Consider the following 11,727-nt stretch of genomic DNA (forward strand, 5'->3'; position numbering starts at 1 on the left):
CCGTTGAGGGGGGGAGTACCACATTTTACCCAAAGGGTGTGTCTATCTCCACCCATGGGCGTGTCTACTGTCACTCAGGGGTGTGCCCTGCAGTGGCAGGTAAAAAGTAAAGTACAAAGTGCAGTACTGGCTACACACACTGATATCTAAGCTACATGTTGACAGACATGGTGCTTGGGCTGGGGCCACATGCTGTGTCCCTTTCCACAGTACTACCAGCCTTCTTTTTGTGCATGCACAGTCCGGATTGTGAAAGGAGGCGGCTTAGGGTATTTCTGGAGCTGCGCTTCAATTTGCAGGCCACCAGGGTACTCAGCCACACATCATAGTACATTATACACAGCACCCCCCTCCCATATTACACCCTGTACACATATAATATATAACACTCTACAAAACACCATAATATATCACATGCAGCTTCCCCCCATATTACACCCATTACATATACACAGCACCCCCCTCCCCCATATTCACCCTGTACAAAGCACATTGCACAAAACACTATAGTATATTACATGCAGATTCCCCCATATTACCATATGCACAGCACCCCCTCCCCCATATTACACCCTGTACAGTACATAAAGCACATTGCACAAAACACTATAGTATATTACATGCAGATTCCCCCATATTACCATATACACAGCACCCCCTCCCCCATATTACACCCTGCACAGTACACACAGCACATTGTACAAAACACTATAGTATATTACATGCAGATTCCCCCATATTACACATATTTACATATACACAGCACCCCCTCCCCCATATTACACCCTGTACAGTACACACAGCACATTGCACAAAACACTATACAAAACACTATAGTATTTTACATGCAGATTCCCCCCCCCCATATTACCATATATACAGCACCCCCTCCCCCATATTACACCCTGCACAGTACACACAGCACATTGTACAAAACACTATAGTATATTACATGCAGATTCCCCCCCATATTACACGTATTTACATATACACAGCACCCCCTCCCCCATATTACACCATAATACATTACACACAGCTAATACATGCAGCACATTGCACACAACATATTCAATTATACATAGCTGCCCCATATTACACGCAGTACACACACATGATACACCAGCCCCCATTTCCTCAGTGCACACAGCACTCACCTGGCTGAGGGCTCATGTCAGGGACTTGCAGGGAACCAGCCATGTGGTGAGGGAGGGAGGCGGAGAGGCAGGAAGAGCTGCTGGTCTGTGTAACACGGAGCTGAGTGTGGGGGCGGGCCCGGCCTCAGGGAAGCCCCGACTGCAGTGCCAGATGAATGCTGCCTCGGCTAGGATCGTGGGAGGAAGGGTGACTACCTATGCGCTCTGCACTGCTGGCTGCTCCTGATCTCAACTCAGGCAAGCAGAGCTGGCTCTGCCTGGCTGTAATCGTGCGGGGGGTGCCCGTAATTAGGAGGTCCCTGTGCACCCCCGGCACCCCCTGTGCGCACGCCTATGGGGGTAGGGGCGCCCCGGTGCCGGGGTACCTGTTGCGCCATCTGGGGAGCGGGCAGGGGGGTCCAGGCTGGCGTCTGACAGGAGCCAGCCCTGCAGTGGTGTCCTTGCCGCGCGGGTACCTCCTGCGGCGCTGAGTATAAAGCTGGCGGCGGTGGGGGGGTCCCTTCAGTGAATAAGAAATAACTAGCGCTGTGCGGCGGAGCGGGAAGTGCTTCTGTTTTGAAAACACTGGCCGCACGGTGCACGCTGATTGGCTGAGATTCAGCCAATCAGCATGCGCCGTGCGGCCAGTGTTTTCAAACAGAAGCGCTTCCCACGCCGCCGCATAGCGCTAGTTATTTCTTATTCACTGAAGGGACCCCCCCCCCCACCGCCGCCAGCTTAAGCTTTATACTCAGCGCCGCAGGAGGTACCCGCACGGCAAGGACACCACTGCAGGCTTCTGTCAGAAGCCGGCATGGACCCCCTTTGCACGGGGGGGCGAGGGGCGAACTGCTGCCCTCCAGTGGCCGGCGCCCTAGGCAAATGCCTAGACCTGCCTAGTGGTGGCGCCGGCCCTGGCAAAATCATGTCTGTATCATTTTGCCACTGTCTTTCTTGCATCTACCATGCTTAAACGTGAAAAAATATTAACTGTAAAGATTTATTATTAAATAAACCCTATTATTTGGAGGGCATGTGCTATCTCCATTGTAAATTATGATCTGGAAACCATCACATTGAAGCTGTGGACACACAGTACAATTTGCACTAGCGATTTTGACTATATAGTCAAAATCGCATAGCACAGAGTGCATATTGCACCGTGCTATGTAGCACCCGATACAGATTTGATCCTGATGCACGGCCCAAGCAGCATTGGAATCAAATGTAGAAATATACTGTGCAGCACAATTGAATTGACCTGAGTGTCCACAACTTTAGAATACAAGCAAAATTACAGCATCCCAATTTACTAATAGTGTAGTTGTGTAGTTCCCAAAGGTGTGCCTCCGGACACTTGCAGGTGTGCCCTGGATTGGTGGTCCAGGACCAATTCAACTTATTTATGGAGAATAAAATAGACATAACCAGTGCTTGTGGCTGCCAATCATAAACTTTGTGGATACACAGAAACAAATATTGTCCCTTGTCACATAACTGACCCTAAGGGTGACCGTTTACTTAATTTAAGATTTTTCTCTAAATTACTGAATAAGAAACTGTTGGCCTAGGGTGCTTTGAAAAAAATGCTGATACTCTAGGCACTGGCATGTTTATTATGAGTGCAAAGTGTGCAGTGCACATGGGCCCCTGGGTCTAGGGGGGCCCAAACACCACACAATTTGCACCCATTTAATTATAGTCACCTCTCCATCAGTCTGGCAGTGGCTAAAATCACTGAGAAAATGGCCACATTGGACATTTTCCAGTGATTTCCCCACGCTTGGCTCTCCCTCCAGGGAAAATGGCCTGTTGAGCCCTCCTTCTGCTGTGAGCAGCATGAGCAAGATGGCGCCGCAAATGGCTGCCTGGGAACTGTGCACGCAGCCATATGTAACTCCATGTCTTCCCTGTCTTGTGCACTGCACAGCAATGTATATCTGTATTGTCTCTGCTTATCTGTTACCTACCTGGCTGTTGCGGTGACCAGTGGCGCCGCTGATGGCTGCCTAGGTGCTGTGCAGCTCGTCGGGTATGTGTTCCCTGTGTGATAACTGTACTGTCTCTGACTATATTGTTACCCACCTTGCTGCTGCAACGACCAGTGGCACCACGCAGCTCAGCGGATATATATTCCCTGCGTCTATAAGCCCAAGGGGACATCTATCCTATACCTGTATGTGTATGTATATCTGTATGGTCACTGCTTAACTGTACCTAACTGGCTGTTGCACAGCAATCCAAACCAAATTCCTAGTAAACGCAAGAATACCTGGCCAATAAAGCTGATTCTGATTCATAGATGAACAATAGAGGCTTCCTCAGGAGTGCGTTGTATGCGCCATGTTCCTGGAGACCTGTGCATGTGCAGTAGACTAGCACCAATGAGATTCTACTTATTTATTTAGCACCTTCTAGAACATAATTTTAATATTTTAACATTAATATTTATATTCCGACTGGTTGCTATGGGCAACACCCCATATTCAATATAACTCCCATCTCAGTAAATTTACCCCTAATAGTCTCACCAGAAAGTGATTTATCAGCAATTATTTGTATAATAACGTCAGCTATTGCATGCAACTGTCTGCCTTATACAATTCCATGTGCAGATGTCAGTAAATCACAGTTCTTCATTAGCTCTGCCAATTACATTGTATAGTTCTAAAACCTAAAATGACAATTCCATGCCAATAATTTAAGTGCAAGAAAACAGAAGAAATAAAATAGAATAAGAGCAGGGTTTCTGTGCATATGGCTGATGGCTTTCTCTGCTGCTCAGTACCACGTCTCCCTGCCAAAGAAAACTAAGATTGAACTTTGCTGAGCCGGTGACTGGAGATGATGTGTCTGAAATAAGATGGGGATAATGGGGGGAGAGGAGGGATGGCTGTCAGCACAGTATGGCTGGGGAGGGTAGCTGGGGGGAAGGGGGCTGAGGGGCCACACAGGGGTCACAAGAAGAGTTCCAGTATTAGCAATAGACACACAGACAGACAGAGGGACCTAGGGGAGCAGCTCAGATCTGCATATACGGTGCAGCAGCAGCAGTGAGAAAGCTGGGGGAGGCTCCCTGGGCTGGAACTGGCTTATTGGTAAGCAGCCTAGTACTGATCTCTGGATGCACTGACTGGGGATGGATCGTATTACACCCAGTGCCTGTTTTCGGTGCGCTGTCTCCTGGCGTGCCCCGCCGCTGCTGCTGGAGACAGGGACTGTATGAGAGGGCACAGCGTCCCCAGCTCCCAATGAGGTAAGCGGGCTCATCAGTGCCCAGGCTGCGTGCCATTATCACAGGGCAGGGCGCTGCCACCCAGCAGCCAGGCTCACTTCTCGGTGGCAAAGTTTCTCCAGGCAAGTGTCCTCTGTGTGCCCAGGGGAGGGGGCAGCGCTGCTCAGGAATAGCCCCCATCCCCCGGTGAAGTTGTAGTGGGAGCTGTGTGTACTGAGCTGTGTTGGGGGGGGAAGGGAGTGGGCAGGGGGAGGAGGAGGAGGGGTGTGAGCAGGGGGGTTAGGGCAGTCCAGCACTCACTCTCTCTCTGCCATTTCATCAAGCTGGAGCTAAGAGCTTTGAAGATCAGAGAGCTGAGTATACACCGCCGGGCCTGGGACGCTGCTGCTGGGTTGTGCAGGACATTGGCACCATGGGCACAGCCTGGTAAAGCCCCTTGGATTTGCGGATGGGAGCATTGCCTCTGTGGACTAGTAGCAAGGAGGCTGCATTGCAAACTTAGATGGATACCAGGATTTGTGGCGTGTGTTTGGGGATGGGAAAGTAGCTCCTGGGAGAACAGTTCCCTGTAGGTAAGTTGCCCTGATCTTGTACTGTATGTGCTAGCTGTGTACATGTACTGTATGTGCTACAGTAGCTGTGTACATGCACTGTATGTGTAGTATGTTACCAGCCAGCGCTGGCACAGCAATAGCTCCTGGTCCTTGGCATGATACATGTGTTGTTATGTAGGGAAGGCAGCAGGATGGAGATGCATTGTGCATTGCCATAGTGCCTGCTGCTGCTGCTATCCCTGTGGTGTAGTATACCGATGGCAGTGTTATTTCTGTGCTGGAACTTTGTATGCGATGTCTCATTGTTATAGTGTTGGAGAGGCTGCGCTGGCATGATGTGCCCGGTCCTCCTCAGTGCCCCGGGTGCGGAGAGAGCTGCATTACATCGCACACATCAATGATGCATAGAAACAAATAGGAGGCTAGTGAGTCCGGGCTATCTCCTTGCAGGGATGGAGCAGGACGCCCGGGCAGCTGGCTGCTCTCCTTCTACACCTACAAAAGAGGAGCAACTTTTTTTTTTTCTTCCAATTTGTTGTTGTTGTCTGAGCACCTTTTGCAATGGATATGGCGGATTCCTGGACTGCTAGTGCGGGTTTTTATTCTTATTTATAAAGACTGAGAGGTCACTGGCTGTGTGTACATTGTGGTGTGCTAGAGATACTGGATTGTTAGTGCAGTGCACCACCTACTGATGCCACACCTCGGAGCTGCAAGTGTCATGGTGCACTGTAAGCGACTTGGGCTATCGTGGGTTTGTCATGTCTTGTGGAACTACAAGCCCCATCACACCTTGCCAGGGCATTCTGGGACTAACTATATGCCATCTAGATGTTCTTATCAGCTGCTTTTGTTTACACCTTACCTGTGTGTGTATGTGTATGTGTGTGTGTGTGTATATATATTTCTTTATATATATATATATATATATATATATATATATATATATGTGTGTGGTTGACATTCATAGTTATTAATGCAGTTTACATGAAATAAGATATGTGAGAGTTTAGCATAGTAATTTTCAGCATTTTGACATGTAAGAGCGTTTTGTATTTAGAAACTGCATTTTTTTTAGCTGCATTGGAAATTCTTTTTGTGTTGGGAGGTAGCACGGTGCCTGTTCAGTATATTCCTTCTTATATATATAATGTGATGCTCTGTAAGTTATGTATAGTGCTGAGAGTGGAGTGCTGCTTCTGTAAGGTAATAATCAGAATGCTATTTTCTTGGAGCTACACTTGCCTGGGGCTAAGCATTCATGTGGTTAATGTACATATACACCTGAACAACATCCTGCAAGCCAAATTGGTTGATGACACAGTACCTGTAAACATTTACCTTGTGTAAAGAAATCCGAGGAAAGATGAATGTGTCCTGTCATTCATATCTAATTGCATACTCCAAGCATCTAATTATACCAGCTTAAAGAAAGGAGAACAATTTTGAAGGCATTGTTGCATTTGTCAACCTACGTACAGTGGACGTAAAGTGAATTATATGTAGTTAGAAAGTGGAGAAGGAAAATAAATAAATACGTTTATTACCCTGTCTAACATAGATTCAATCGCGCAGTTTGATTCGTGCATTTGTTTTTGTTCCATTATCAGTTATAGAACGTAGGATTGAGCTGATTCGGAGTTACAACTCTCAACATCTTCAGCCAGCCACTGGGAGCTGTAATTAAGTAACAGGTAGCTGACCAGATGTGCGCACACCAGGTCTGAGCTAGGCTAATCTTTCTGACTGCTGTGTTACATGTTGCTGCTTGTATTGGCAAATGATATGTGAATAGTAGTGATTGCTTCAGGCGTTTTTTTGCAAATAAGAGCCCTATAGATAGTAAGGATCTAGTGTTTGGAAGACAGCCAGTGAATCTAATTATCATTGAATAAATTAGGGTTATTAGTGAGGTCATGGCTTGATACCGCAGAGAGTGTACAGTGTAGTCATGTACAGCACTGTTATCATCCACATCAGCTGATGCCGTTATTTCCATAATAGATATGTTCTGTTTTTATCTGTCTCCTAAGAAAGGCATAAAAAACAACAACCCTGTCCTATGTATTGGGACTGAATACATCTACAGTAGTACCAAAGTTACCTACTCCCACTTAACTAGGCTTGAAATACAGAGAAAACAAAGGGTGCTTAATCACGGCATGGGAAGGGTATTACTTACCCATGGCTGCATAAATGTGTTCTCGTGCAATAGTAAAGTGTGTGTGTAATTAAAACTGTGAATGCTTTGCTCACGTCTGTTAGGAGATATGATCTGTTTTCATACATTAGATAAGCCATTACGGTTACAGTCAGAAATCCGTGTAAGCCATTAAATTAAGTTCTTACTAGCTTGGAGAATCGCTGCCAATTTCAGCTTCAGAATAAATTGTATTCAGGCTTTTTTTTTTTTTTTCTTGTTACCGAGAAATGTTGAAGGAAAATCATATTTTAACGGTCCAATGTCAATTCCAGAAGCTGCGGGGGGCATGTCACGGTTTATATTAAGTGTCACAGGCACAAGGCTCAGCACAGCTAAAAATAAGTTGATTTAGTTTATTCAAACAGGAAGACTAGTAAATAGTCTGACATCCAACAAGCGAATGTGTAAGTATGAGCAGTCACCAAATGGCTCGTGTACACACGTAACATGAGGTGTGTCTCTTCATCCCAACTTTTTTTTTCATTGCTCTTTTGTTTACCAACCCATATTAGCATTTTAACAGCAGCAAACTGAACTTCTGCCATTGTTCTTCAACTTGAGCACATTGTGTAGATCATCCATCATTCTGTTCTTGGCCACAACAGGCTACTGGCCCCACATCCATTCCCAGCTATAGAGGAATTACCCGACTGTGAACAACACAGCTGCCTTTATCATTTTCTTCCCTTTCATACCAGCCAGCATTGTTGCTCCGTAGCAACAAAAGTTAACATGTGAACATAAAAAGAGTTTTGTTTTTTTAACGGGATCATTCTACTTTGGGGCTCTTAAGGTTCCGTTGGGACACGGTGCCCATGATTTGGGTAGCACAGTGGTGGAGTGGTTTACATGTTTTTCCTCAGAGCCAACCAGGGTCTTGTCTATGTGAAGTTAGTGGGCCAGATGTGCTAAGCGATGAAAAGTGATGAAATAGACATTGATAAACCACCAACCAATCAGCTACTACCTGTCATTTGTCAAACGCAGCCTGTAACATGACAGTTAAGAGCTGATTGGTTGGTGGTTTATCGCTCTCCATTTTATCACTTTTCAAGGCTTAGTAAATCTCGCCCTGTATGCTCTCCCCGTGTTTCCGTGGATTCCTCCTGGTACCTCAGTTTCTCCTACACTCCAGAAACATAGTAGTTGCTTAATTGGCTGCTGACAACACATTAACCCTGGTTTGTATGAGTGTGGATTTGGTGCCATCACTATATAACTCCTGCCAATTAGGCAACAGAAGACATCACTGTGTCTGCTTTCAACAGGGGATTTGAGTGACTTTTGTCTATATTAATACTTTTTAACATAGTAATTGACAAAGAATATCCCCTTTGTCTGTTAAATGTCCACAGCCGTAGCACCTGCTAATTAGTTTCCAAATTGAAGGCTACAGATTGCAAGTATTAGTGTGAACCACTGTAGTGCCATGCTGGGTTTTGGGAAAATCTGTATACTAGCTGAGACTGGGCAATAGAAGTTTACCTACACTTGGCATAAATTGAACACTCCCTGTAGCGTTTCTATTAAATTATGTCTACTTGAGATGTAGGCTCTGTAAAATAGTTCAAGCGTCTGTGCTCTGGTTGCAGACACTTACAACTCGATATGGCAGGTTCTTTATTTCAGTCAATGTACTTTCTTAGCAGCTTAAGGAACCATGCAAAATGGTCTAAATGCCTTAATTCCATTATTTTTAAAGGAGAAATCAATGCTAACAAGTGTTTTTTTTTCTGTTGCTTTTCAATATAGATAAAGTGCTCGTAGGTTGTCCTATTAGACACACATGGAAATAGTATACTTTGGTTGTTCTCCATTTACACAAGTCATGTTAACATATATTTAAAACACATTTGTATAAACAGTGTTTGGTGATGTTATGAATTAATGTTAGGGATGTCATCACTTTGTTAACCAATCAAAAGACTTCTATTGTATAAAGAATGATATGCCCCATACTGTACTCGGGGCTTAAAGTGGTCATGCAGAGGTGGGGGAACACATTTTTTCTCTATGCCACCTAATTACCCTAACCCCCCAAATTTGGCAGAGACAGTGCCAGTGGTAGAGTTTTTGGCATCCCCCTGCAAACTGGAATGCTTTTCTGTTAATATTACTGTGCAGGGCCAATGTGGAGGTTAAAATGTTCCACCTCACCATTAGAGATGGTGGAACTCCGTTCCACCAAGTTCCCCCTGACTTTAACCCCTGCTGTACATTATATGTCATGGTATCTTGCGTTTATGTATAGTTTTCTTATTTACAGGTAATATATACAAATTAAATATGTAAGTGTTATAAGTCATGTACCTTAGCATTGCTTTCTAGCATTCCCATGTCTAGTAGACAATGTATTCACATTTTTATGAATGTGGTATTGGAACTGAAGAATACATTCTTCCATTGGTAATTTGTAGGAGTAAATGTAGCATCACTGACAATAGACTTAAAACCTTGTTCAAATAATGGGAGAACATGTTATGTAGCTGTATTCTTTTGTGAGTTTTGTTACTAATCCCCACATCCTCCATTGTCTCTAGAAAAGTGAGTGTACAATCTGGACTATTTCTTTAATGCCTTTGGCTAGGGAAATCGCCTTTCAAATATCAAGCCAAGCTAAAACTGTTATTAAAAGCATCTCTATCAATTGCAAAGCCATTGTCTCTGTCTAGACCACTCCCGTCATCTTCAGAGATCACAGAGCTGAGTTCTTTTATCTGGAGGTAGAGGATACTTGAGTGCTCTTGTGAAGCATTCACTTCATTTTAAACCATTTACTTCTTATAGGGTGGGTCCATCTGTTTTCTTTTTCTGTGGTTACTATTTTTTCTTGCCTCAAAGTATACCAAAATAAAATTAAACCACAAGTTTATTTGTTACCCTAGGGATATTTGGGTGTGCCACTCATGTTGTGCAGCTTTCCTGGAAAGTTTATACAATGGGCATTCTACAGATAAACATATATAAGCGAAGTACGTATATTTGGCTGGTGCCAGTGAGCAGTCCAAGATTGTTATTTATCTTTTTAGTCTCTTGCAACAAATAAACTTGACATCATACTCAATGAATAAAGGAACTCTGCCTGTGCCCTTATTGACGAGGTTGATTTTCAGCAGAGTTGAAATTGGCATCATTCCACCGCAATGGCCTTGAGGTAGACATTGAGGCAAAACAGGATCAAGTGGTTGGCACTGGGACCGTGTGTTTGTGTGTGTGTGTGTGTGTGTGTGTGTATATAAAGATAACTTAGATGGTAAGTTCTATTATTAGGCAAAATAGGCAAAATCAGCACTTGTGTCTTTCAGTCATAAAATTGTGTACAAACAAGCAAATCTGATCCCTCACCTAATAATTGAGCCTAATGAAGACATATACATTTCCGACAAGATTAAGTTGAATTGACATTTGACCTATTCAATGTCGGTCTGTTTATCCAACTGTCAGAATAGATTCAGACAGTTGGAAACTCCATGAATTAGCCATGGCCAAAAATGGGTGCAGATTCGAATATCCAGTGTCCATTTTTGACAATGTACAAGGTGCACTGTTTATAAACAAAGTCGAATCTGCATGAGGTTAGTCCCGGACGAAAATTGCCGGGACTGAATACTGATTTTCACATGTCGGAAATATTGTCCAACATTGAATCAACACAATTTACTTAATTTAATATTTGTTCTCTAAATTTCTCAATAAGAAACTTCTGGCCTTGGGGCGCCGAGGAAAATATTCTGATAGTCTAGGGTGCTGTAATTCAAAAAGTTTGAGAACTACTGCTTTAAACTCATCACTTTAAAAATGTCTGCAGTAAAAAAAAAAGGACAAATCTGATTGGCCTTACCATTCAACATTTCCCCAGCCCATTACACTGTCTTACAACATAGTCTTTAGCTGTATATGATGAAACTACTAAACTTTAAATACAGTAGCTGCATGGAGCTGTCCCAAGGGCTCCTCAGAAGGAGGATACAGTTTAGTAATTAAGGGATAATGCCACTTCAAAGCTAGCAATGTCTCGTGTGTTACATATTTTATATTTTGGTAAGCATTCTCATCACCTGTGTATTGCTTGTAAAATCTCTCAGAAATGTTCTGAAGTTAACAGTAGTTAAGCTGGTCTTCTGCACTATCATGCCGTATATGGTCATCTTAAGGGTGGTCGGAGTCTAAACTGTTCAATGACTGGTCAATTGTCTGGATCAGTATTTAATACAGTACTGCTTTCTTGGCCACTTTTCTCCCACCCAAGGCCATTGAGACACCCACGGAGAGCGCGGGTATTGAGAGTAAATATACCATTGATCCAGGAGGCAAGGCCACAACACACATATCAATGGCGGTAGCCACATTACACTTTTCTAGACCAACCACTGGATCAGATTCTGATTTGTATTGAGGAGATGATTATTATGACCCTAGGTGGCTAGCTGTACAAACCGAGCTTAGATGCCCTGTGGCTTAGAAGCAAAAGCTACTGAAATTTTTTACTTGGCAAGTATTGTTTGAATGGACTGGTCCACGTGGGATGATGGCAGATGAGGAGACCCGGGTGGCAGATGCGGTGCTGTGAATTGTGATCAGGATCCAAGGAGAGTTCCCTGA

General features: G+C 44.2%; 1 protein-coding gene across 5 annotated transcripts in view; it reads left to right on the top strand.

Annotated features, from left to right (window-relative positions):
• The first annotated feature begins 4,147 nt into the window (after nucleotides 1-4,147).
• Nucleotides 4,148-11,727, top strand: part of SEMA6D (semaphorin 6D) — a 70,727-nt gene continuing 63,147 nt past the window's right edge. For 4 of the 5 annotated variants that reach the window (XM_083183922.1, XM_083183926.1, XM_083183925.1 and 1 more), the window contains exon 1: nucleotides 4,659-4,940. The gene's annotated coding sequence lies outside the window, so the exon portion shown is untranslated. Of the gene's footprint in view, nucleotides 4,390-4,658; nucleotides 4,941-11,727 lie in introns of those variants that run through there. The other variant, XM_083183923.1, reaches the window with a different exon arrangement.

Source organism: Crinia signifera, chromosome 4 (assembly GCF_055691185.1).
Source record: "Crinia signifera chromosome 4, ASM5569118v1, whole genome shotgun sequence".
Taxonomy (NCBI): domain Eukaryota; kingdom Metazoa; phylum Chordata; class Amphibia; order Anura; family Myobatrachidae; genus Crinia; species Crinia signifera.